This window comes from Myotis myotis, unplaced genomic scaffold (assembly GCF_014108235.1).
Source record: "Myotis myotis isolate mMyoMyo1 unplaced genomic scaffold, mMyoMyo1.p scaffold_m19_p_6, whole genome shotgun sequence".
Classification (NCBI taxonomy): domain Eukaryota; kingdom Metazoa; phylum Chordata; class Mammalia; order Chiroptera; family Vespertilionidae; genus Myotis; species Myotis myotis.
Genome location: NW_023416368.1, coordinates 81,291,301 through 81,298,018, shown reverse-complemented (window position 1 = coordinate 81,298,018; position 6,718 = coordinate 81,291,301). Strand labels below are relative to the sequence as shown.

The 6,718-nt window shown below is 54.3% G+C and overlaps 1 protein-coding gene across 11 annotated transcripts in view; it reads left to right on the top strand.

Moving 5' to 3' along the window:
• Positions 1-4,499: 4,499 nt before the first annotated feature.
• PTPRS (protein tyrosine phosphatase receptor type S) overlaps positions 4,500-6,718 on the top strand; it is a 100,029-nt gene continuing 97,810 nt past the window's right edge. For 7 of the 11 annotated variants that reach the window (XM_036313477.1, XM_036313475.1, XM_036313473.1 and 4 more), the window contains exon 1: positions 4,500-4,737. The gene's annotated coding sequence lies outside the window, so the exon portion shown is untranslated. The remainder of the gene's footprint in view (positions 4,738-6,718) is intronic. The other 4 variants (XM_036313480.1, XM_036313479.1, XM_036313482.1 and 1 more) reach the window with 2 other exon arrangements.

Below are 6,718 nucleotides of genomic sequence, written 5' to 3'. Positions count from 1 at the left end.
TACAGGTCACCCGTTTAAAGTGTACAATTCAATATTTATAGTATACTCCCAAATGATCAACCACCCACAGTCTAATTTTAGAAGATTTCATCACCCCAAAAGAAACCCCAAAAGGACTCATTGCCCAATCTACGATCATGAAGATTTATGCCTGTTTCCATCCAAGAATGTTATAGTTTCACCTCTTACATTTAGGCTTAGGATCCATTTTGAGTTCATTTTTATATATGGTGTGAGGTAAGGGTTCAATTTCATTCTTTTGCATGTGAATATGCAGTTTTCCCAGTGCCACATATTGAAAAGACCATTCTTGCCCCACTGCATTGACAACCTTGATGAAATCAATTGATCGAAGATGTGAGGGCTTATTCTGGACTCTTAGTTCTATTCTATTGACCTGTATGTCTATTCTGATGCTAGTACCATGGTGTCTTGATGACCATAGCTTTGTAATAATTTTTGAAACTGGGAAGTGTGAGCCCCTCAGTTTTGTTCTTTTGTAAGATTGTTTGGCTATTCTGGGTCCTTTGAATTTCTGTATGAATTTTAGGATCAGCTTTCCAACTGCAAAAGAAGCCAATAGGGATTTTGATAGGGATTGAGCTGAATCTGTAAGTCTTAACAATATTCCATCTCCTGGTCCATGAACATGGGTTGTCTTTCCATTTATTTAGGCTTTCTTTCAACAATGTTTTGCTGTTTTCCTAGTATAAGTTATACACTTCTTTTGGTAAATGCATTTCTAGGTATTTTATTCTTTTGATCAATTGCAAACGGAATTGGTTTCTTAATTTCATTTTGTTTGTTCATTGCCACTGCATAGGAAATAAAATGGATTTTTGTGTATTGATCGTGTATTCTGCAGCCTTGCTGAACTTGTTTCCTAGTCTTAATAGTTTTTTAGTGGATTCCTTAGAATTGTCTACACACTCAATTATGTCATGTGCAAATAGAGATAGTTTTATTTCTTCCTTTCCAATCTGGATGCCTTTTATTTCATTTTCTTGCCTAAATGCCGGGTTAAAAATTCCAGTAGTTTGAACAGAAATGGTGAGAGCAGACATCCTTATCTTGTTCTTGGTCTTAGAAGGGCAACATCTAGTCTTTCACCATTAAGTATTATGTCGGCTGTCATGCCCTTGAAGTGTCAGGCTGAGGAAGTGCCCTCTGTGCCTAGTTAGTTGAGTGCCTTATCATGAAGGGATGTTGAATTTTGTCAAGGGCCATAGTCACAATTTGAACCCATGTTTCTCTGATGCCAATGCCCCAGCCCTTACCTGCTACACTAAATCAGCAGACTCCCAAAGGAGCCCCCCATGGGACCCAGTAAAGAGCTGATACTCAGCAAATGGGGTGCTCCCATGCGCCCCTTTTCTCTTTAGCATTTGAAGTGAACTTGGAGGGAGAAGGAGAGGGAGAGGGGGAGGGGGAGGAGAAAGGGAGGGAGAGGGGGAGGAGAGGGGGAAGGGGAGGGGAGGGGGAGAGAACCGTCTTTAATTTGAAGGAAGTGTAATGGTGGTGGCATCTCTGGCACACCAAAGTCACAGGGATGTTTTAGACCTGTCTCACAGGGATGTAAGGCTGGGTTCTATGCAGACAATCCTGAACTTGGCAGGAGGAGTCCTGTTTGTACGGGGCAGCTGATGGCTTCCCTGGAGTTGTCTCAACAAAAACACACTGGAGCTAATGACTAGGTTCTGGGAGTCACTGGGGGTGGGCAGGCTGGGCTGGAGGAGGAGGAGGAAGAGGGGGAGGAGGAGGAGGAGGAGGAGGGGGAGGAGGAGGAGGCTGGGAGCCGGGGAGAGTTCCCCACCCCAAGCAAAAGATGGAAATGTCCAGTGACTGAACTTTTCACCCAACGAACAATGAGTTACACCCACTGCTGGCAGAGGTTGAGACCCAGACCCCCTCCCGACCCCAGCGTTTTGCAGTGTGGAACTTTGAGGTTCAGCCATGCCCCCCGGGGAGAACATTCTCTCCTTGGTTCTCTTCAAGCTCTGGCTTGCAGGACGTCTTGGTTTGGTGGGACTGAATCCTTAATGCCTTTCTGACACTTGTTGACCTCCTGCAGCTGCCCGGAGGCTAGCACAATATCAAACTAAAATGTTCTGTTCTCCTTGTATTGATCTTTATGGTCACCTGGCCAGCCATCCTGACTTTCCCACTGACACTGGCCGCATTTATCAAGCAAGTCTTTCTTGAGTCTATACCTGGTGCCAGGTGCATGGCGTTATGCAGCTCACTCCACTCCCCCCACAACCCTAGGAGATGGAGAATACTTCTATCCCCCATTTATAGATGGGCAAACGGAGGCCCAGCTAGGGTGGGGAGACAGACAGAAACTAAGCAAACTGGCCCAAATACAAAATCATCCCAAATGATAATAAATAATCTGGTCCCAAGATGAAGGGTGAGGAGCATCCAGCCTTGGAAAGAGCAGGAGGAACAGCCAGTGCAAAGGCTCTGAGGCTGGATTGACTGATGTTTGCGAGAAACATTGAAGAAGAAGAGATTTTGTCTATCTCTTCCCCTGGACTATTAATGCCTGGAGGGCAGGAATTTGTGTAACCTGTTTTGTTTACTTCTGTGTCCCAGAGCATAAAAAAGCCTGGTACAGATTAATGGCCCGAAGGGTTGGGTTTCACAGGCACACACTGTACCGTATTTATACCCATTTTTCTTTGTTGCTTGAAAGAAATAAGTAGATGTGGTTGTCCTCTTTTATTTTTTCTTCAATATTTTTATTGATTTCAGAGAGGAAGGGAGAGAGAGAAACATCAATGATGAGAGAGAATCATTGATCGGCTGCCTCCTACACACCCCCTACTAGGGACCGAGCCCGAAACCCAGGCAAGTGCCCTTGATGGGAATCAAACCTGGGACCCTTCAGACCGCAGGCTGACACTCTAGTCCACTGAGCCAAATCAGCCAGGGCCGGAAGAGTAAGGCTCAGAGTGACTTGTTCAAGGTCCTACCCCTTAATAGGCAGAGCTGGGACTCATGCCACATCCATCAGCCTGCAGTCTCATTTCACTCTGCCTCCATTGAGCAGGCAAGGCCCGAGCGCCCATTGTGTATGAGAAGCCATACTCAGAGTGTGTGGGACCATCCACTTGATCCTTCAAAATGGGGCTGTGTCCCCACTGCTCGGATGATAAAAACCGAGGCCAGATTGCCGATGGCTAGGTCATGGAGCTTGGAAGGACAAAATAGGCTCTGCAAACCTGGCCGCTGCACTGGCCGCTGGGAAACTCCAAGCTTAATTTAGGTCCCTTGTTTAATTATTCATTCTCTCCTCTCCTCCTATTTATGACTTCCGCCTTCTCATTTTGTTCCCCAGTTAATGCCTCTTGTTTATATCTGCATCTTTGGCCTGGAATGAATGAATCAACGATTTTGGAAGAAAAAACCTCAAATTCTAAACTTGAGTTCCTTTGTGGGTATGAGGCCCTCTTCAAATACATACCTTGAAGAAATAAAATTCTTTCAACATGTGGGACACAATGACTCCACGTGCAATCTTGTTTGGTGTCAGAGCACTCACATCTCCCATGGTAATCCTTTCCTTTTATTTTTATTTTTGTCTTGTTGTCTCCTTATCCCATTTTCAAGCATCAACTATGGCTAGGCAGGCACCTTATCACAATTCATCCTTACACTTTCTCCATGTGAGCAGGAGGCTACCTTGCCCATTTTACAGATGGGCAACTGAGAACCAGAGAGGGAAACCCAGTTTGCAGGTGGCAAAACCCAGCTCAGAGTCCCACACAGCTGGTAACTTCCTGAGCTGGGGTTCCTGTGGTGGTTTGTCTGGACTCCAGGGCAGCTGACGATGATACTTAGGTAGAATGTTTGTAAAGTGTTTACTCTGCAGGAAATGCTCCCTCATCCATCCCCTCATTCATTCAACCAATACACAGGGATCCCAGAGTCCATGGAGTCACATCCTAGTATGACCAGAAAAAAACCAGGATGATGGATAGAGAATGGAGCGTGAGATGGTTGGTGGCCCAGGTCAGGGAGGGCTTCTCCGAAGACTTGCTATTTGAGCAAAAATGAGGTCTTGGAGGAAAACCACTTCAGACAAAGGAACAGCACGGACAAGGTCCCTAAGTCAGGAGTGAGCAGTTTGTTTAAGGAGCCAGCTTGTTTGGAGCATGGAGCTCTAGGGACAGAGTCGTGGGTGCAAATGCGGAGAGATGGCTGGGTTTTATTCGAAGAGCACTGGGAGCCTTGGCGGAGTTTCCAGCAGGGCATGGCAAGCACCATGGCCTTTGTGCCAATAGCCCTGGGGCTCACGCGCCAACCGGTGATCAGAGCGGTCCCTCGCGCTAACGCCGCCGCCCACGTGTCACGCGAAGCCCCGCGCCCCACGTGCTCCCGCGGCCCTTTAAACGCCCGCGGCCACGTGGCTCAACTCCGCGACCTCATTGGTCGGGGGGGGCGTGGCGGCCGCGCGGCTGCGCAGTGACGCGCGCGGGCCGGCCCCGCCCCACGGCCGCCGGCGGTGGCGGCGGCGCTGGCGGAAGGGATGACGTCACCGGCTGGAAGGGGGGCGCGCGAGCCGGCGCGAGGGGAGCGCGAGCCGCAGTGAGTGTCCTCGCGCCGCCCGCCCGGCAGCCCGGCCGGCGCGCGCATGCCGCGAGCCGCTGGCGCTTGGGCTCCGCTCGGATCCCTGTAACAGCCAGGATGTGAAGCGGGGCAGAGCCGGGGGAGCCCAGCCCAGCCAGCCTCCAGGTAAAGGGGGGAACAAAAATCCCGAATTACCCTAAAATTGCGGGCGCCCCAATGGGGGTCTCGGAGGCAGCGGAGTGGGCAGCGCGCCGGCTTTGTGCTGGGGAAGCCTGCACGGCCATTGTGCTCGGAGGACGCTCCGCTGCAGCCGGCTGCATGCCCAGTCGCTGCGCCCCGCCAGCTGCGTCCGAACAATGCCCCCGAGGGCCGGACTGGGCGGGGGCGACGGGAAGGCTCCGCGGGCGGGGCGGGGGGCTTCGCCGCGGCCGGGGAGGGGGCTGGGCTGGACTCGCCCGGAGCGCGGCGTTGGAAGCTGCCCAGCGCCGCCGGCTGCATCACCCCGGGCTGCGGGCGCAGGGGTACGTGCGTGTGTGGAGCGGGTGCTGGCCCCCTAAGCACCGGCGAGGGACCCCGGGCGGGCCCTGAAGGCAGGGGGCGCTGTGCTGGGGGCTGGGGATGCGGGTGCGCGGGCGCCCCGGAGTGGAGACCAGCCCGGGACTGGCGGCTCCAGGTGGGAGCAAGGGAGGACCCGCAGCTGCGCCCAGCTTGGCTGCTTTGCAACGCCTTCCCTCTCCAGTCCCCATCCCCTGGAGACCCCCGACTCAATGCCGTCTCCCTCGAGCGCCTTCCCGGCCTCGTCTCTCCTTTGAAAGGAGAGCGCTCCTCCATCACCCCGGCCTTGCCCCACCCTTCTGCCGCCCTGGCTTCCCCTTCCAGCCCCCCGGGCGAGGCGAGGCTTAGCCCCCAGCCCCAGGGACTCTAGCGGGCGGACGAGCGTGCGCCCGGCACCCGACCTCCCCTGGGCGCCGGGGGTCCCGGGAGAGGAGAAGCCGCCCCTACATCGCGTGCCGGGGGGTTCTGCACGCCGCTGGAGCCCCCTGGGGGCTGGGAGGAGAGGGTCGGTGACGTCATCCAGGGGGGCGGAGTCGTCGGAACGGGGTTGAAGGGGGCGTGAGGGGGATGGGGTTGCCCCGAGGGGAGGCTCCCCGAGTTCCAGTGTCCGCGCCCTGGCTCAAGGGTTTCGTCTAAGCCGCGGCCAAGTTCACTGCTCCTTATGGAAACCTTTCAAATTCAGGACCCCCCCTTAGTCCTTACCCTCACAAATCCAGGAAACTTACCCCCCCCCCCCCCCCACGGAACCTCCCTAAATCAGGGAACTCCCCGTCAACCGCTTTCTCTTCAAAATTTTCAAATCAGGGAACACCCCGCAAACTGGATATTCTAGCCACACCCCCCAATCTGGAACCTCCTCCAAAGTGACCCTTTCCCGGTTCCAACGCCTCCTCGAGTAGCTGCGTAAATGCAGCGTTTGAGAGGCCCCTTGCTCTGCAGCCCTTCTTCAGATGTAGCCCCCCCACCCACCCTGGGGACCGTCCCTCAAATGAACGAGCCTCCCCAGCGCCTCCCTCTGAGGGGCACCTCCCCTCCCTCGCCTGGGCTCAGCTGGGATTCCCCGGCTCCCCCCGTCTCCATCAGGGGGAGTTCCCGCTCTGAGCATGGGGCCCCTCTGCCGCTAGTCAAACCCCTGGACAAACAGCCTGGGAGCGGGGCTGGTGGAGCCGGGGGGCTGGTGTCCAGGCTGGGCGCTAGGACTGTGCGAAGTGGGACAAAGTCCGAGGGTTCTGGAGGGTCCCCGGGATAGGGATCCGCCCGCTCTGGGCCCCCAGTGGCCTCCATCCAGACTTTGATTGCTGAGGTTCTGGCTTTCTTTCCATGTCCCCCATTGTAGTTTTCCCTGGGGTGCAGGGGACGAGGGCCCCTCTTTGTTTGGGGCACACTGCTTCCCTGACGAGCCGCCTTCCAGGAGAGGAAGCCAGCCCTCCCCAATACTCCGATGATACCAGCTGCTGCTGCTGAAGCTTTATTAATGGCTGAGAAACCCAGTTGATTCTGCCATTTGCATAGCTCCCCTCCCCCTCCCAGGGTCCCTTTCCTTTGTGCCCCCTCCCCCTGCCAATCTCGCCTGCCTTCTGCCCTTCAGCGC